The sequence below is a fragment of the Pipistrellus hanaki genome (genome assembly GCF_964339955.1).
Source record: "Pipistrellus hanaki genome assembly, chromosome: 10".
NCBI lineage: Eukaryota > Metazoa > Chordata > Mammalia > Chiroptera > Vespertilionidae > Pipistrellus > Pipistrellus hanaki.
This window is the reverse complement of record NC_140512.1, coordinates 23,740,365-23,761,011: the sequence shown is the minus strand read 5'-3', so window position 1 is coordinate 23,761,011 and position 20,647 is coordinate 23,740,365. Positions and strand designations below refer to the sequence as shown.

Sequence of the window (20,647 nt, the reverse complement as noted above, 5' to 3'; positions counted from 1 at the left end):
AAGTAGAGGCTCGATGCACATATTTTTGTGCACTGGGGGAGAGGGTCCCTCAGCCCAGCGTACCCTCTCTTACAGTCTGGAGCCCTTAGGGGATATCCTACTGACTGCTTAGGCCCACTCTCTCTGGGGAGGCGACTGGCTGATCAGGGGAAGATGCCATCCCCATTACCCCACTGCTGCTGTCACTGTTGGCCACCACAGCTGCCAAGGTTAAGCAATGTTTTACAATTGATGCAGTTACTTGGAAAATGCAATTTATGTAAATAAAATGTGTATGATATTTTGTAATTAATAGCTATGTGCAAGTTTGAAAATTGAATATAAGTAAATTAGGATTTATTTGGCATATTATTTAAATTTAAATTTTGGAAGATAGATGTTCACTCTCTCCTGAAGATATTTTCATCTAACTCTGTCAGTGAACATTGTAGACAGTGATACTATGACTAATTTATTAAACTATTTTTCTTTCTATGGTAGATAGATCAACCAAGATTAAGACCTATCTCCCTGTTAGCTCCAGAACTTAAAGACTGGTAAAGATAAAATTTTGTTGAAGCAAAACAAATTAAATATTTTTTAATGATTAAAGAAAATATTTACTGATGTTTTCACAAAGTTAACATGATTTTCCTAACATATTTTTATTTATATTTACATGTCTCCAAAGCTTCACAAAATCACTTTAAACATTCTTAATCCTTGGATATAGAAGTGTGACAACAAATCAATGTAATTGGCATGCAAGATAAAAATAAATAACATTTCTGAATTTCTGCCTGGATCTCCACTTTCATTGAATGTACACCATTTTCAACATCTTCCCTGGAGAAGAATGATTAGCAGAGTCTTCACAGCAGGCAACATAAGAAACACTTGCACTCTGAAAGAATATCATTTAGATTCCTTCTACAGCTGGTTTTGGCAAACTACTTTCTCTGCAAGCAACCATTGAATGTTATTAAATATATTTTATCTGAAAAGTCCTGTATTAAGACATTTGTTGAAACTTTGTTTTCAACATGAGAGCTGCTATTCTACCTTATTGGAACATCTTGAATAAATAAATACCAAGGCAGTTATAAAACCTCTCCTCTTTTGTGGAGTTTGGCTGAAGGAGGAGGATGAAAACACCCCATTTTCTTTCTGCCTATGACCAGTATTTCATATATATATATATATATATATATATATATATATATATATATATATATATAGTATTGATTTTGTACAGAGGAAGGGAGAGAGATAGAGAGTTAGAAACATCGATGAGAGAGAGTCATCAATCAGCTGCCTCTTGCACACCCCCTACTGGGGATGTGCCCACAACCAAGGTACATGCCCTTGACCGGAATCGAACCCGGGACCCTTCAGTCCCCAAGCCGACCCTCTATCCATTGAGCCAAACCAGTCTCGGCAAGACTGTGATTTCTTAATTAATCATAATCTCTGTGATGTCTGTTCTATTATCCATGATATTTATATAAAAAAAAAAATTCATTTTCCACCCTATAAGTATTGTTACTTTTGTGAGATCAAAAAAAACTGTTGGTAAGGAAGTAAAGCAGAAACAGAATTTATTTGACATGATGACAAATTACTAATTATAGAATCATTGATCCTACAAAAGTCCTGAACAACAAAATAAAGTGTGAAAAGTAGGTATTTGGCAAATAGCATGTTTGAGTCAAGTGTGAGTCTGAAGCTAAATTTTAACAACATTTTGTACAGGCTGGTGTGGTACAATGGTTGAGCATTGACCTAGGAACCAGGAGGTCATGATTTGATTCCCAGTCAGGGTATCAGCCCAGGTTGCAGGCTTGATCCCCATTGTGGGGTATGCAGAAGGAGGCCAATCAATGATTTTGTCTCATTATTGATGTCTTTAACTCTTTCTCTTTCTCTCCTTTCCTCTCTGAAAACAGTAAAAAACATATTAAACAACAACTATATTGTATGCAGTCTTTCTCTCCCCAACTTAGGCCAGAGTTAAGACTCACCCACATTTGTGTGAGGAAATGCCATCTAGATGATCTTTTGGCTATTTTCTTCCAAACTGGTGATATTATTTTAAGCATTTGAGTTTCTCCCTTTAATCTTTAGAGCCTAAAGCTAAAGAGACAGAACTTAGAGCCTGGACAGACTGAGAGGAAGGTCAAGATGCCATAGCAAAGAGTTCTGCATTGTATGCTGCAGTGAAGATGGTTTGAGCTGTGGCCACATGGGCGCAGAAGGCAGATCTCAAGAGTGTTCTCTAGAACCAGCGAGGGCAGAGGAAAGCCTGAGACAGTCACTAAGTGCCGCTGGGCCAAGTGAAATGAAAAAATCACAAGTTGCCACAATCACAGACTTTGCAGAAGAAGCCAAAGAGGTAAGGGAAATGTCCCCAAGAACAGAAGAAAGCCAAAGAGGCCGTGCTTCGTGACTTTGAAACTTCCCTGCTACGGTGAAGCCACATGCGCACCATGCCATGATTTCAGGGAAAGAAGCAAAGGGAGAGACGGATTGTGTTTGAGTTTGATCTTGTTTTTTTTTTTTTTTTTTTTAATCTGAAAGAAATGGAAAATAACTTTCAAGGAAAGTTTATAAACTATTGGTTTTAGCTAAGTGAAGGAAAAGGAGAACAAGGGTAAGGAAGGTGAAAGAGATGAGTAAGAAAAATAATTTAAAGCATATTTTGTTTGTTTGAATATCTCTGATTACTGATCTTATAAGATATTAGAAAATTTCAAAATATCTTTGAAGTTATTTCAGGGTCTAAACTCTAAAGAGTATCAAGAGAAACAAGTTATACTGTTCTTCCTGGATTGGGACAGAATGAAACCAGAAATGTTGATAGGAAAAAAAGGATGCAAAAGGGTCAAGCCCTAAGGCTAGAGGAAGAAAATACTGAGACTGGAAACTGCCGCTGGTTCTAGTGATCTTCGGCCAAAAACTTCTATTCAGGACACCCAGGACACTCAGACTCTTCTCAGCCTCACCACTATGCAAGAAGCCTCTTCTCCCTGATCACATTAACGATCAACAACATGGAAGGGACCAAGCACTCACACCCATCACTACTAGGAGTCCTCTCATCACCCCACAATGAAAGAATCAAATATACCTTCTCCCTAGAAATGCATTACAGAGTCGCCTAGGCTGTATTGTACTGGCTTAGCTCTGGGTGCTGTTTCTAGGGAGAATTAACTTCTAAGTGTATCCAAGTCAATGAATGACTTCGGAAGGCTATTTTTATGTGGTCAACAGCCTGTTTTTACCACGTTCAGTCAATAGCTGCTTTCTGAAGGATCTATTCATTCAAGTGCTGTGGAGTAATGCTGAGTCACTTTCCAACTTTTTAGGCAAGCTGGAAAAGCCACTGCCCTCTGATGACTAACGTGGAAAAGGCCAATTAAGTAATCGCCTATTCTAGTTTACCAAGTCTCTTCCCCGCCAATGCCAAATGATGGCTTTTTATTTTTTAAAGCTCAAAGGTACCAAAAAGTGTTCTTCATTATAAATGCTTTTATACAAAAAGGAGGATTTATTTTTAAAAACTACTTTCTCTGTTTCATCTTATTAATATAAGAGGTGTAATTTTCAGCTGTTTTTGATACCTGGATATTTCCGAATCTGTGAGTCACTTCTGGAGTTTAGATTTGTATTACCCAATAATATTGTAACAATCTCTTAGGACTTCCTGCTCCTCATTTCTCTCTCTTCTAACATGTGCTATTGGCAGGCCAGGCTTGAAGTGAATCATTTATCTTTCTATCTCTATGAAGTTCAATGTTGGGTTATCTGTTTTGTTTTGTTTAATCACTCCTGATCAGTTTGTAAAGTCCTAGCTTCTTAGTTAGGCAACCAAAATCTGCAGTGATATCCTGCACATCTACTTGTCTAGTTTCAGTTCCTACCCTCTACTTTCATAGATCTTCATTTCTGAAAAACTGGATATGTTCATGTCCCCCTTAACACAGTGCCCACATCCCCACATCTGCACTTCATTCCCATGGTTTTCTCAGAAAGCCTCACTCGGAAGCCTCTCCACTCACACCCCCAGGTGCTTATACGCTACACATCCTGCAGGAATTTGTCCAAAAGCCACCATGACTGTAGTTTATCCACATACTGAATAACCTCTGTGCACAACCTTAGGTTATATCTTTCTTCCTCTGAACTCCAATAAAATGTTAGGTTTAGTCATTTTTTAAAATATATTTTTATTGATTTCAGAGAGGAATGGAGAGGGAGAGAGAGAGACACACATCAATGATGAGAGGATAATTGATCAGCTGCCTCCTGCATGCCTCCTACTGGGAATTGAGCCTGCAACCCAGGCATAAGCCCTGACAGGGGATCAAACCAAGTTCTCTTGGTTCATAGGTTGACCAAACCACTGGGCCACACAGACCAGGCTGTTTAGTCATTTTTAAAATGTCCTTTATGCCTTTAAAACATATGACAAAGATATACATAGAATTTTAGGTGATTGAGAAATCACTAATTTACTGAGTTTACCTGAAAGCAACTAATTGAAATGTTCTGCTTTCAGGTAGAAATGAGAGCTTGTGTTGCTTATTTACCTTTATCTGTCAACCCCGCATCTGTTTTCTATACTCTGTCTGTACCTAGAAACCTGAAAATTACATGTTTTGTACTGCTTTGTCATCTAGCCATTAGATAGATTTAGTCAATAGTGGAAATTTGACCCTAGCCAGTTTGACTCAATGGATATACTGTAGGCCTGCAGACCAGAGTCCTGGGTTCACCTCCTTGGTTGCAGGCTCCTCCCTGGATTGGGGCTCTTGCAGGAGGCAACCAATGGATGTTTTTCTCTCCTGGTCTTTCCCTCAATCTTCCACTCTCCCAGAAAATCAATGGAAAATATCCTTGGACAAGGATTAACAAAACAAAACAAAACAAAACAAAACAAAACAAAATGAAAGAAAAAAAAGAAACAAAAATGCAAATGTCCCACATGTTGTGTGGTTCAGGGTTCAGGTTCAGAATTTGGGTTCAGGATTAGGGTTCAGGCTCTGGAGGAGGCTGCATGCAAATTAAAGAGACAAGACAAGAAATAATAATTTGGAAATTGGGGGTCAGGCAGATGTGCAAGGAAGGACTCTGCTTTGCTCTGGCCTTGCCCTTCCTTTTATTCAGATTTGGGATACACCCACAGCCCTTAGGCAGGTAATTCCAGTAACTAGCAAACTACATTATCAGTAAGGATTTACATGATTATTTGGTAGGGAATTTGCTTCAGCTTCCATTGTCTCCACTAAACAGTGATTGCATAGCTCTGACCTTTGCCGGAGCTCCAGGTCTCCAGCCTTCTGGGTTCCTTGTCCACACCTCTCTGCTAGTGAAGACAGTGGGCAGCTTCCCGCACAAAAAAACCTCACTTATTTATGGATGATAAAGTACATTATAAATTGAAGAACCAAAAGATAGATATAGAGACAGTAAAGCAACAAGCAGACTGTCAAATTACAGCAGGGAGGTTAGGGAGATCTGGGGGAGATAAGAGATCAACCGAAGGACCTATATACATGCAGATAAGTACAACCAATGGACACAAAACTCTGGGGAGGGAGGGCATATATGGGGGGGGGGCAATGGTATATGTACACAGATAATAATTTAATAAAAAAAATAAAAAAAAGAATGGAAATTTGCAGAAGGTTAGTAGGCAAGAGAAACAGAAATGAGAGGCAGACTCTGGTAGTTCCTGGTAGGGCAGGTGGATAGGCAATGGGGTCAAGGTGTTTCTAACTCCAGCATCGCAGAGATAACAGCTTCCAGCAGCCGAGACCTAGTCAAGATAATAAAGATAACCGATATGCAGCATGCCCAGCAGTGAGCAGCTGGTGGACTGAGAGACTTCCAGCCTAGAAGCATCAATGGTATCTAATCTCAGAGTATCATTCTTTCTTTCCTGTTACCCTCTCCATCTCTCTTTTGTTGTTCCATTTAACATCTTTACATCTCATTCCCTATTCACAGACATTGAGTTGAATAATGGAAAAATAAAGTGCTGTATGCAAGCATGGTCATGCAGCATTATTTGCAATAGAGAACTATTGGAAACAACTCAACTAGCCATCATTATGAGAATTCATAACAATGATTAAAAGCAACCAAAGTGAACAAAAGAACAGCATACACAATAAGGAAATTAATCTTAGAGCTGAATAAGAAAAATCACAGAAAATTATAATTTTAAAGAAGCTGATACTATTTATATAAAACTAATAACAACAACAAATCATGCAATATACTGTTTAGGGCCATATACATAGGTGGGATAAAAGGGAGATAAAATAAGCACTAAGGTGAAGATATTTCTTACTTCTATGTGGTAAGCAAAAGGGCAGAATCAGGGAGGAACCAAAAAATAACTTTAAATACACTCAAAATGTTCTAATTTTTTAAGTTGGGTGGTGTATTCTTAAATGTGAGTTCTATTTTAGTGTATGTGTATGCTACTTTTTTTTTTGTATTTCAAATGCTACATAAAAAAAAAAAAATTTTTAGAAAAGAAGGCATTCATTGTCACTCAAGTTTGGGGCCAGAAAACAAAATTTCCATTACAGAAGTGAGTTATAATAAGTTATCTAAGTCTGTATTGTGACTTCTAATTTATTTTAATTATTTGGTTATCTATTCACTAACTAGTGCTTCTTTGTTTTAATATCATACATTTATAATGTTTTCTTTTTTAAATCTTTATTGTTGAAAGTATTACATATGTACCTTTTGTCCCCTTTGACCTCTTCTAGCCCACCCTGCCCCCAACCCAGGTTTAATGTTTTAATATTTTCATAGCTCATATTGGCAGATCACCATTTTACCATTGGGCATGCCATCAAAAATATCCTACTTACAAATACTGACTTTCATTATTATGGATGACTTGTCTTTATCCTTAATTAGTGAAATGCTAATTTAATTTACATCCTTTTTAAGCAGTCATATTTTTATCTTTAAAAATTGTCTCCATCCATTCTTGAATTAGAAGTTTTAAATATAGTAAAGTTAGAGATAATTTTTTAAATATATGCATTATTATGGACGTTTAATGTGGTTACTCTCTTGGCAAACACATGAATAAAATTTGGGAAGTAAAACTTTGCTTGACATAGGAAAAGATAATTTTATTGAAACATCAAGGAAAAAGAGAATGTAATTTGTTGATAGTATAGTGATTCATTATTATTTCTCAAACTTATAGTACATAAAATTAAAAATCTTGAACCATTTTATGAATGCTCTTTGCAAATGATAATTCTAATGAAAGTATATCTGTGCTTCATGGAGAGAATAATCATTGACCTAGATCAACTTAAAAGAATCATTTCCAAACAGGTTCCATTTTAGCTTGTAACTTTCAAAAAAAACAATGGTTCTCTGTATTGAATTGGGCACTTTGAAAAATTATATTTATATTTTCAGATAAGTAGGAGACAATTTGGTCTATTTCAGCAGCAACTTGCTAAAGTAAAGATGCAGATTAGGAAATGCACATTGTCCTTCTTAATGCACAAGCAGATGCAGTCAAATGAAAAATATGTGACTTAGGTCACTTAACTTTGAGCTGCTTTGTATGTGGAAGCATAATAATTTCTTTCATAATAATTATTAATTTAATGGGTTTGAACAGATTTAGCAAAACTTGCCTTTTTATAACATTGACATTATAGTACATACTAAGTTATTGAAATCACAGTTACCTGAACATCTTTCTCATGATCAGCAGAAGTCATTGTCTACTAAACTCATCTCATCGCCAATTTGCTGTTTCAGGAAAACATATTAAAGCCATTTATTTAATTTTAAACTCCCCATTCTGCAATAGCTATGTGGACTCCTTTTTTTTTTTGTGGTATCATAAAATTAATTATATCTGCAAATCATAGAATCTAATATGTTTATTATATCCTCATTTTGAGTAAAGTAGGAGGAAAGAAGAGAAATAAAATATGCACAGTATGAAAACCAATATTCCCTTAACTGCTTTCTTACATATAGATTAATGGAAAAATAAGCATCACCCACAGTTAAAGAAATAGTAGAGATACAAATACAGTAGGAAAGGAAATCATGAATTTTCTCCTATTTGTGGAAACGGATGGTTTAAGTCTGTCCAAAACAAACCTCACTAGTTAGGAAAGAAATTCTATCTGATGCATTTCTTTGGGAGGTATTTTTATGTATCTGTAAGAATCTGTGGGGTATTTTGGATAATCTCCCCCTGTTTGGAGAGATACCGATTTCACTGTGGCTAAGCAGCTGCTTATGACCTTGAACAAAGGAGAGGTCTTGGAATGCCTTCCTGCTGTCTGCGGGACCTGCTCGCTCCAGTTAGCTACACAAAGGAATAGCAGAATTCCACTTGGAATATAGGTATGTTTGAGTTTCAGGAAATAATAGAGTCCTGTTGATTAGTTGTGAACTAGAACAAATAAGCCACAAGAGGGCATAGTATTTTTCTTGGTTTCATCACCCTTATACAAATAAGGTTTGCATCCATTACTATCCCAGGAATCCCTCCCCCTCCCCTACTTTCTTAGAAGAATACACTGTGTCTGAAGTGTGCTCTCGGGGTGGAGTATACTTTTGGTATGTGGTATTAAGAAAAGCAAACTTAAAAATTGTATTTTTTTTTCCTTATATGGTGCATAAGAAAGTTGTTTGTTTTTCCTTAAAGTACTTCCTTGGGGATTGTTTCTTGATATAAGAACTTTTTTTTAAAAGAGCCATTTATTTAATGTTAAACTCCCCGTTCTGCAATAGCTATGTGGACTCCTATATCAGGACCAGAAAGCCTTTCCAACCTCAAGTGAATGTTCGTAAGACAAGGAGGTTTTCTTTTCTGAGGTCTCAGGACTTGGGCCAGCGGGGTTGGGTTGTGTTTTTATTTTTATTTTGAAGTGCATTCCTGCCGAATTTAATTATTCACCACACCCCAACCCAGCTAAGTAAATATAACCTTAAGATTCTGGCTTGGAAAGGTTTAGAATAATAGCTGATTTTTTTTTTCTTCTTTTCCCCACGATAAAGTTCTATAGCTGGGCGCTGCGTGTTGGAGTACACTGAGGCAGGAATCAGAGGGAGCTGGGTGATCTTCTTGGCCTTGGCATCCTTACGTATAACATGAGGGCTGGAAGGTTCAGAGGCTTCCCCTGGTTCTGAATGTTTATGGTTATTTACGATGTTATAAAAGTTTAAAACTCAGAGATATTAAGTAAAGTTCTGACAGTTTTACATTTCACTTAGCTAGCCATAAACTATTTTATGTCTTTATCTGATGATAAGAAACAGAGATACATTTACTTCTGAGAGTTCTATAGACATGTAATTAATATTGAAATAAAAACATAAGTCAGACGTGCTTTTTCAACACTAAAAATGATCTAATGATGTTAATATGTAACTACCTAATGATCCAGTGATGAGGGGATCGCCATGGTCAAATGAAACAGATGGAAAAAGTACCTTGTTTCTAAGGGGAAAAATGACTGATACAAGATTAGGTAAGTAGCTTTTACCTCATGCCATCACTTGTTTCAATTAGACATAAAGTCACATATATTTCAGTTTTCTCCTATGAGTATAACATTTATCTGTCACTTGATATGTTTATATGTGGGAACACATTCATAAGGAGTATTTATTGTGAGGCAGGGAGGTTTTATATATGACCAAGGTATGACTAATTTTACAGATGGGAACACTAAATGCTTGGGTTTTAGCTCCATTTCCTTGTGTGTGTGCATAGAACTTTGCAATCTCTTTTACTGACCCACCCCCCACCCCCTTAAATACACCCAACTTCCATTTGTTTTGTGAATAGAAGTCTGTACAGAGAGAATTTGGACTGCAGACTCTGTTGAAAAGGAACTACGGGCTAGTTCCTTCTGTAGAAAGTACAGCCAAGTCCTCTGAGATTTTGCTAGAGTGAAATTCTGGACCCAGTAATTATCTTTCTTCTGTTTGCAGGGCAAAGGTAGCTATATGTGGAATCAAAGAAGCCTAGAATATACCCATTCTACTCTTACCTATCCCTGCTGCCTTCCCCTCTAACTCCCAACATAGATTGATGATTTTTGTTTGTTTGCTTGTTTGTTTTGTTAACCTTCACCTGAAGATATTTTTCCATTGGTTTTTAGAGAGAGTGGAATTGAAGGGGAGAGACCGAGAGAGAGAAACATCGATGTGAGAGAGACACATTAATTGGTTGCTTCCCACATGTACCCCAACTAGGGCTAGGGATGGAGCCTGCAACCTGAGTTACATGCCCTTGAACAGAGTCAAACCCTTCAATCCTCTGGCTGACACTTTGTCCACTGAGCCAAACCAGGTAGGGTTCAACTGATTCTTGAAATTCTACAATTCAAACTCTATTATTTGGCTTACTTCAGTATCAAAATGGGATTCTTTGAGAAATTGTGTATTTCACCTTATCAACCACATATCTATTGGCATACAGTAAGAATAACTTGCTCATATTCTATCTGTGAGTCCTAACGGAGATGGGTGAGAGGTGGTACGTCATAGAGGAAGACTGGACCCTCAAGACAATTTTACTTCTTCAACCATAATCCCAAGCACTAGAAAGCACTTTGATTTATTTTTCCTTCTTTTTTTTTTTTCTTGCTTCCCCCCCCCCCGCCCCCTCAGACTAAAACAGCATAGCAGCATTAAGTAGTCCTGATGATATATGTACCTCTTTCAATAAAATTAAGGGTCACTTGTTGAATCTTGAATAGTCAACCTTGGAGAGAAACTAAACCGTATGACATACCTTACATTTTAACAAAGCTTCCTTTTAAAACAGACTTTTCTCACGGGATGTTATTGCAAGGACTCCGATAGGATATTACCTCTACAGAAGAGATTACCAATTGCTTTTGGTGACAATCTTAAATGCTTAGAAGGGGTGGTAAAACCATGCTGGTGGGATCCAGGATAGTTGATACAAAAGCAGAAATAAATTCAGTGTCTGATTTTCACCATCATATCCACTGTCTTCATTAACTCATTTAATCCTCAAGTACTTCTTAACACCAATTGTATTCAAGACACTCCCTGTATTCAAGAAGTACCCTGAGGACTGCAAAGCCATGGCCACAGCTGAGGCCATTCATCACAACTCTGGTCTGTGCCGTGCGTTCTGCCTGCTGCGTGCCAGAGTAATTAAAAGGATGGGCAACACGGAATGCAGTTTCCAGATGTTTTCTTCTCATGGTGAGTCCAGGATGCCTAAGGAAAGACGGCCTAAATGTGAAGTCAGAGTTCTTCAAGCTAAACCCATTCAATACAAATCCATAGCAATGTTTTAGGGGCAGGGAAAACAAAGACACACCATATCCCACACTCTTGTGTAAGATGCAGACACATGCATGACTCTATGATATAGTGTGAAAAGGGCTTATAATGGTAATGAAGTCCAGAGTGCTTTGGGAAAACAGGAGGGGGTGATTAATTCTGTAGAGGCCTTGTGAAAAAAAGATTAAAATAGTAGCAAAAGGGAGATACCATTTGGTTTGAGTATATTAAGCTAGAATTTAGACAGGAGGGGAAGAGGGGAAATCCAGAGTTAACCACGCTTCTAGTTAAATACGATTTTCTGGCCAATAAGTTGACACATATATTAGAAAATTTAAAAATAGAGCTTTTTAAAAAATAAAAACATATGAACACACCATGTACAAAACCCTAAGCAATGCTATGGGAGACAGATGAGATATTTTGTCCTCACCATGAACTTGAAATTTCAATCCAGGGGCAAAGGTGTTTATAAAAATATATATAGAGAAAAGGCAACAAACACACCAAAATGAGTGGCATAACTTTGAATGTAAAGCATTCAGAACAAATGTTGCTATAGATTGAAATAGTCTATAGAAACTTCACTTCTCCTGTATGCAAAGAGGGATATTATGGGGTTGGCTGGTTGACAGTCAAAACCAAGGTTATAGACATGGGGCAGCATGGGACACAGGAAAGAACCTTGGTCAGAGTTAGGCAACTTGAGTGCCTTCTAAGCCTGGCTCAGCCACCAGCCATCTGTAACTGCAAGTGACTCCTTGTGTTTCTGTGGCCCAAAGCTCTCAGTCACTGAGGGGACCTTGAATGAAGAGTCTCCTCCCCCTTTTCAGTTCTTCCATTGTTGCCATTGTCTGCCCACTACCCCCAAACCAGAACACCCCTTGTCACTGCCCAGGGAGCTGGGGGCCCATACAAGCTGTGCTCTTAAATCAAACTGACAAAGACAGGATCCCATAGTTGTTATAGTCTCTCTCCCTGACTCCCCCTCTCTCCCCACCACCCTCGCCTCAGCTCTACCCCAAGTCCGCTTTATGTTGGGGGCTAATAAGTGCCAGGTATGTGACAATAGACCTGGCTCTAATCAAAGAAGGATTCACAATGCAGTTAGCAAGGCCCAGGCTTGAGGACTCATCACTTACACAGGCCCTTCCCATATGCCCGAGGGCAGCCCAAGGGCAAACATGGTCATAGGTTATGGCACAATTTGTAGGATTTAAACTATTTCTGCACCCTTTTTGTTAAAAAAGACTCCCACTTCCAAACCGTGTAAGTTTCAGACTCCTGAAACCGTGGGCCCACCCTTTGTCCCCCTCTACTCCCCACTTTCCTATTTCATGACGAAGGTGTGTACAGATCTACAAAGGATGCCTCCCAACACAGGCGCAGGGGGCGCATCTCTGTGGGCCTGGTGTGAGGGGAAGGGGAATAAGACCTGCATCTGGTGTTGTTCCATCTTGGTCTTTTCCTGGATGCCAGGCCCTTCATGGGGGGTGGATCTCTGTGGCTCATCCCCCTGCCTGCTCTTTCAAGGCCAGTGACAGCGGACCAGGTGTTACAAACTGGGACCCAGGTCCTCTTGGAGGGCCTTAGCATTTAAAGGGCAACCACTGTCCTATTTCTTCCTCCGAAGGTCCTTGGAGACTTTAGGGTTCGAATAAGTCGGGCCGAAGTCAGAGGTTGCTTCGCAGAGTGGCCGGTCCTGAAAAACACCTCTCAGTGAGGCTGGAGCTCCAATGACTACGCGCCGCTGACAGCCTGCGGGCTGGGCTGGGATGGCCTTCTGCTGCCGGGGAGGACCTGCGTGCGCGGAGGGAGGGAGGAGGGGGGGGGGCGAGGGCTGGGGGAGGAGATCGGAAGGGGAGAGGTAATCCCCAGCCATTGAGCATCCCCTTTTTAGAAAGACTGAGTCTCTCCCAGGACAGCTGCTGCGGTCACACCACAAACTTAAAAGCCGTCCTCCGGCTCGGAGCGTGCCTTTCCTCGCCGCCCCAGCCGCCTCCCCGAAGCCCCAGCTGGTGCCTGGTGCCTGGTGCCTGGTGCCTGGTGCCTGGTGCCTGGCTCCGGGCCGGTGCGGCGCGTGGCTCGGGGGCCGGCAGCGCCCCCTGCCTCCCGGCCGGTCCTCTGCGGCCGCAGCCCCGCTCCCTCCGCCAGGGCCGCCGGGCTCCGCTCCGCCAGGGCGGCCGCTCCGGGGATCCGCCGGCCGGGGCACCTCCCGCCCGCAGCCCTCAGCCCGCATCCCGCCCCCCGGTGCCCGGAGGGACATCCGCCGGGGAGAGAGGGCCCGGGGCGTCCGCGGCAGGTAAGGCCGGGGTCGGGGTCACCTGCTACTCCAATGGGGGGGCTCGCCGGGGAGCGGAGTGCAAACGGGGTGACTTTATTTGGGGGGCGGCTGTGGGTCCGAGGGGAGGATGCGGAGTGGCCAGGAGAGGAGGGACTGCCCGTTCTGGGGCAGAAAAAGCGCTCGGAGCGGACGGGGAGCGGGCGCGCGGAGGACGGACGGACAGACGGACAGCGAGTCGGTGCGCGGCGCCGGGACAGCGTGGCAGCGGGCGCGTCCCGTCTCCCGCCGCCCCGGTCGGTCACAGCCTCCGCGGCCACAGCTTCCATCGGCGGTGGCCGGCACCCGGCAAAGTTTTCTCCTCCAGATGGGCCAGAAACTTCTCCTCGCCTCCTCCCTGGCTCCCCGGCCCCGTCCCGGCCCGGGAGCGCGTGGGGACGTGCCCCGTGGCGCCCACCGGCTGCAGGTTCCTTCGGAGACGCCTCGGCGGGGACCGACTGGGGAGGACCGACCGCGGGCATCGGAGCCTCACTCCCCCGTTCCCATTGGGCTGGGGAGGGGAGGAGAGACCCTGGGGATTGTGTTTGTTGAGGTGCTTTTTTGGGGGGGTGGGGGGGTGGAGATGCCTTTTCCCCTGCGGCAGTCGCGGTGCTCCGTCGGAAGGAAGCCTGCAGCCTCCGGGACCCCGCGGGGGGACACTGGAGGAGTCTGAGCCCAGCCACGGAGCCGGCTGTCTGGGCTGTGGGGTTGCCGGGGGCTCGCACTTTTGCTGGAGCGCGACAGCCCTGGGTGAGCCTCTGCTGGGCTCGGTCCTGAAGGTCCGGAGCGGACTCCGGCTGGGAACGTAACCCGGGAAGGATCCCCGCTCCTCCGGGGGTTTCCTCCCTGCACCCCGCCCCGAGGTGACGCGCTAGCGGGCTGCCCTCTCCAGCACTGGCCCATTCGCCTTCATTCTGACTCCTGTTCAGCCTGGGGCGCTGAATGCCCAGCCTGGCTCCCAGCCGCAGAGGGGACCTGATGGGAGGAGGAGGAGACAGACAGCTCTTGCCTGTGGGCTGGGGTCCAGGGCACTGGACAGGAGCTGCACCACGGAGACCCCCAGTATCCTATTACAGAGATCGGAGTTGAATGGGTGCACTTTTCGCCACTTAGGCCCATAAAGAAAAGCAGGTGTCCCTAGGAGGACCCCTCTTTCTCCAGCGCCCTCCCCCCCCCCCCATTTTTCATAGCTACTCACTGCTCTTTGCACAAGCACAAGAAGGGAGCAGGAGTGGAGGGGTTGGAAGTATCCAGTTTAGCAGGAAAGGGTTCTCCTCTTGAGTGTGTGTGTGTGTGTGTGTGTGTGTGTGGCGGGGAGGCAGAGGAGAGAGGAGATGGGACCCTCCTGGGTCTGGTGCTGCTATTGTGTAACCTTGGCAACCGCCAGGACCAGAGCGGTCATAGCCTTCCGGGTTCCACACGTGGAAAGAAAAATGTGAAGGGTGGGGAAGGGAGAGAGCCACATGTCAGCACTCCAGTGATGCCTCGCCTCTCTCGTGGCTCCTAGGCCAGACAGCAGGGAGGGTGAGTAGGAAGGGCAGGGTTTGGAAGGCTGCAGCCCCAGGAGGGAGCTGTTTTAACTGTGTCCAGCCTTGGAATCCTCGAGGCTCATCCCAGCAGCTAACGCTGGCCAGAGGAGCCATCGCTGACAGACTGCAAAGTGATGGTCCAGGTCAGGGAGATGAGAAAAGACCTTGGTCCTTGGAAGAGAAAGGCCAGGAAATACCGGAAGGTGATGCGGGAAGAGATAAGAATAGGGTCAAGAGGTAACGGAGAGACAATAAAAACGGGTCTGACCTGAACTGGCAACATTGCAAATGGAATTTGCCCGTTTATGAAATGGAAAGTTAGTGGAGAAGCAAAGGGACATTTATCACACACATGGCATCCCAGGTGCTTTGTACTTATCACGATTATTGTTACCACCAGTATTACAGAAAACGTCATTTTTTTAAACGATGAAAAAGTAGAGAGACAGGGTTAAAATTGGGTGGTATGCCATTTTGGCTTTTTGAATCTTAAAGAATCTTAATTCCCAAAAATGGTGTTGAAGGTTAGGGACTAGACAAAGCAGCTATTCTCATTTTAGAAATTAGAATAATGGGATATAAAGGTGTTAATTGATGTGTCCAAATATAAGCTGAGGGGCTGAGCTGAGTCTTGAATTGTTTTACCTGGATGTGGGCCACCTTCAGGCATCTTTCCATAACCCCACTTAAAGGAAGAGCCTTTCTAAGGTCAGTTTGCCTCTGCATCTCTGTATTATAATCTATAAGGAAAGAACATTCAAGTAATGTATAGAGGCCACATCAAGTCTATAGGCCGAGAACCATATGTATCTGATATTAATAATCTATATTTACCTAGATCTTATTGTAGCTTATATGAATTATTAGTGGCTTTAATAATATTAGCAAAGGATAAATTAAATATATATGTATTTATTTAATTTAATTTATTTTATTTAATATATATTGTCAAATAGTAACCCATGCCCCTGTTGAGAAAATTTCTGAGATTAGTGAAACTTTCCTTAGTCCTCTTATTTCCTTCATGACCTGAATATCTAAAACCTTGCTTCATATTTCAGCACCGCTGGTTCAACTTTGTTAAGAATCTGTTGCCAATTCATTGGGAGGAGTGATGATTTGACTTCTGTTACCTTCCTGCTGACTTTCTGGGAGAGAGAGAGAGAGGTTAAGGGAAAATGCCTAGCAATGCAAAATGTTTTGGAATTATCTGAGAACTATAATCAACACAACGGAAACTAAAAGAAAAAGGTAGAGAAATAATTAATGTGGCGTCCCTTTTGCCTTCTTATAGAATTGCCTTTATAGTTATTAATGTTGATGGATTTGCATTATGTTTGTGCATGGGAAACATGTACAAAGAAAAATTGAAATTTTAATCTATTTCTTTCATGTGTGGGCAAGGGTGGAAGTGGGAATTATTTTTGGTAGCAGGGAAAGTCTAGAATATAAGCAATTACAAAGGCAGAGGAAGTACATGCAGTGTTTACAATGACAGGCTAACAAATCAACTACATGTTTAAACTTGAGTCATTGAGCTGTATTATCCCGAATACTAAAAAAAACACATTGTTTTGGGTTGGAGTTAAATGAAGATAGGAAGATTCCTGGCACCTTTTTTATTCTTCATAATATATTCTTATCCCATTGCATGGACATTTGGGAACTAGCAAAAGGTTATCACAGACCTGGAAGAGTCCCAGAAGATGGCTCTGGAACTGGCAGGTTCTGCCGCCTGGTGTGTGTGTGTACTGCTTGTACAAAGTTACTGGGTTGTCACCTACAGTTTTATGAAGCAGTTGGAATATTAACCCCATAGTTCAGGGGTCCTCAAACTTTTTAAAGTGGGGGCCAGATCACGGTCCCTCAGAGAGCTGGAGGGCCGGACTATATGAACTACTAATTCCTACTGTAACACCTCGGCTGCGCTCACTGCCCAAAAAACCTGGCGGGCCGGATCAGACTCCTCTGCGGGCCGCATGTGGCCCCCGGGCCATAGTTTGAAGACCCCTGCCAAGGGAAAACATTCCGGTTGGTGCTGGTTGAATGAATATTAGTATATCTTCAGGTTGTTATAGCTTCATTATTTTGTGGGGAAAATGTGACTGGATTTTATTGTTCTGTGTGGGAATCATAATGTTTTGATGATACATGTTCCTTGGGAAGCATTCTTGCCAATTAATGAATCACTTACTTCGCAAGTAAGAGTGACCATAGTTCTATTTTGAAAAATTACTATTCTTTCCATAAGTACATGGAGTTATATAGATAACTCAAGTAAAATAACAAATATTTCAACACCCAATAACATATTCCTTGAAAGAGAATATAAATATTCACATTTGTAAAATAAACAGTAGCAACAGTAATAATAATGATTGATCATGGGCAAATTTTGTTAATCACATTCTTCTTCACATTATAGACTAGGTTAAAAAAATACTACCTTACTCCAGGAAACCTTGTTCCAAATTCCTTTTTTACTTTTATATCTTCATTATGCCTGTCAAGCTAATATTCTAATTTTTTAATCTTTTTTTTTTCTCTTATGGTTGCTTATGATCCCTTATTACTAGATTATAAGAACCTTAAAGGAAGAAATTTGTCTTCTCTAATTTTTTATATATTCAGGTTATTACAGAATATATTAAATATATTCTGGATACATAAAATATGTTGATGTCTAATAATATAAACAGTTAATAGAATGATTTTGAATCTATGGCCTATAGAAAATCAGAATAAAGATCTTTGGTGTTATATTTTATTCTCTCTGAGATTTTAGGAAGGATAATTTTCTCTAGTATCTGAGTTTTGCCCTTTCACAAATAAAAGTATCAATAGTGTGGATGCTTAGTATTTTTAACATTCTGTAAAATGTTATTTTCTTTTTAATTTCTTGTATTTTTCAAGTATGTAATTGACAAATGAGAATCTGTATCATCAATGTTCATGTTAGTTAACCTTAACTAAATTACACCTACCCAGATAATAATTAGAAGGAAGGATATATCTAAAGCAAAATTCTTTATAAACTGAAACACGCTGGTAAGGAATGTAACACCTTTCAAATTATTACAAACCTTAATAATGAGTTATACTTAAATTATTAGACACATACAAATATAAATGATTAAGACACTGATAGTTAAGTGCTATAAAAAGGTGGAATATATCATGAAATGTACTGTTCATACTTAGATTTGAAATAATTTGATGACTTTCAGTCTGTCTGCCTCAATATTTGACCCTTTATCTTTATGTTAATAATATTTAATAATTTCTAAAGTCATGAATCAAGATATCATTAACCAGCTTGCTAATCTTCCACATGTAAATTTAGACACTTTGTTCATTCTTTTGCAAAGTTCAGTAAACTTTAAATATTACCTTTTCATAGAAATATATAAAATAAACTGAGAATTAAGTGATCACAGTTTGTAGAATGATCTTTGTCCCTCTGAATCTGAATCTATCATCCCCTTAAAGATGTGGTGTCTTCTGCTTCAGACATTAGGACTTACTTTATGACCCTTGGCTTTTCAATAGGGCAGTTAACATAACTTCAACATGTTAAAACTGTTGCTTAATAGTGTGTCCTCTTAGTGAGTTTTACTAGCAAATCTCAGGGGGTAGGGGGGAATGGAATATTTGCTATATTTTTCTAATTAAATAGAATTAAGCCTGGGAAGTACTATCTCAGCCAGATGGCCAAGGCCAACATCAACAGCTATAAAGCATGCTGATAGTATGTGCCCTTGATATGATGGGATGAAAACAGCACTTTACCTCTGCAATCTTTCTCATAAAAACCCATAACCAGAATAACTAGAGAAAAGCATCAGACAGATGTCAATAGAGGGGCAGTCTACAATATACTTAACCATTATTCCGCAAATCTGTCCAAATCATCAAAACCAAGGCAAGTCTGAGGTACTACCAAAGGTAAGAGGAAGTCGAAGAAACACAACTAAAAGTAACATGGTATCCTGGATGGACTCCATGGAAGGAAAAACCATTAAACACTAAGGAATCAGAACAAACTATGCACTACAGTTAATAATATATTAACATTGGCTCATGAACGATAACAAATGTCCATAGTAATATAAGATACTATTTAATAAAAGCCTAGTATGCAAATTGTCCCTTCATCCGGGAGTTTGACCAGGAATTCGACCAAGGGGTGGGTCTGGCCAGCCAACTGCCAATGGCCACACCTCCCGCCTGGCCCTGCTCTGGCCGCCTGGCCCTGCTCTTGCCGGTAGTGGTGGCCGGCTGCCAGAGGAAGGGAGGCTCTGGCCCACAGCCCACAGCCAGCAACTACTAGGAACCCTCCCCATGCAGAATTTTGTGCACTGGGCCTCTAGTATAAAAATAATAGGGGAAACTAGGTGTGGGTTATAGGGGAACTCTAATATTTTCTCAATGTTTTTATAATTCTAACACCTTTTCTGAACAAATAAAGTGAGATTTTAAAAGTGAGATTGCAAAACATATTGATTAACGATGGTGAAACATTTTATAAAAGGTGAATATTTCTCTGGTCAACAAGGTTAATGTCATCCAATTAAATGCTTACTTTATTCTCCTAGTTCAAGGTAGAACTAGTCTGCCATTTTTGTACTGTTAATGCAAAATATAATAATTATAAACTTATATTTTTAATGAACTATTCTCACAATTACTTATTTTTCTAAATAAAATGTATTATTTGGCCCTGGGCAGTGTGGCTCAGTTGGTTGAGCATCGTCCTGTGAATGAGAAGTCTCTGGTTCAATTTCCAGTTGGGGTACATGCTCTGGTTTTGGGGCTGGATTCCTGGTTGGGAGCATGAGGAGGCAGCCAATTGATATTTCTCATTGATGTTCCTCTCTCCCTCACCCTACCTCTCTCACTAACACATTTTAAAATGTATTATTTGGATTACTAAAAATTTCCAGATCACCATTATAGGTTCTTGTGCAAAGAAAGCTATGTATAAGTCATGTCCTATAAATCAATACTCAATATTAAAAGAGAAGGCGAACTATTTTCCCTACTTCTTTCTTTGCTATTTTATTGATATTGCCAAGATCTATCATCAGTGCCAGATGTCTTCAGGTATAGATGATGATTATGTTTCCAAAATTCTTGCCAAAACAGCTCCATAACTCTTTATTCTCTTTGAACCTCAAGGAATCTACTATGTTAAGTATGTTAAAGATCATTTCCTATGAAATATTACATGCATAATAAACATATAAGTGCTATATTGAAAATTAAAAGTGTACCTATTTGTCCTCTATCTCCCCCAAAATTTCTAGAAGCTGAGATTAATGTATGTCCCAGCCAATGAAAAGTGGGTAGGAAGTAAGGGCTGCCATTTCCCTTTCTACCTGTTATATATGTTTTCTCACTTCTTTCACTCACTCTCCACAGACACTTTCTCTCTGGGTGTGTGTATATACATATGCATAAAAATCGCATGCTATTCCTTCTCTTT

The 20,647-nt window shown here is 40.9% G+C and overlaps 1 protein-coding gene across 1 annotated transcript in view; it reads left to right on the top strand.

Annotated features, from left to right (window-relative positions):
• Positions 1–13,186: 13,186 nt before the first annotated feature.
• SEMA3D (semaphorin 3D) overlaps positions 13,187–20,647 on the top strand; it is a 185,615-nt gene continuing 178,154 nt past the window's right edge. The window contains exon 1 of the mRNA XM_084897339.1: positions 13,187–13,615. The gene's annotated coding sequence lies outside the window, so the exon portion shown is untranslated. The remainder of the gene's footprint in view (positions 13,616–20,647) is intronic.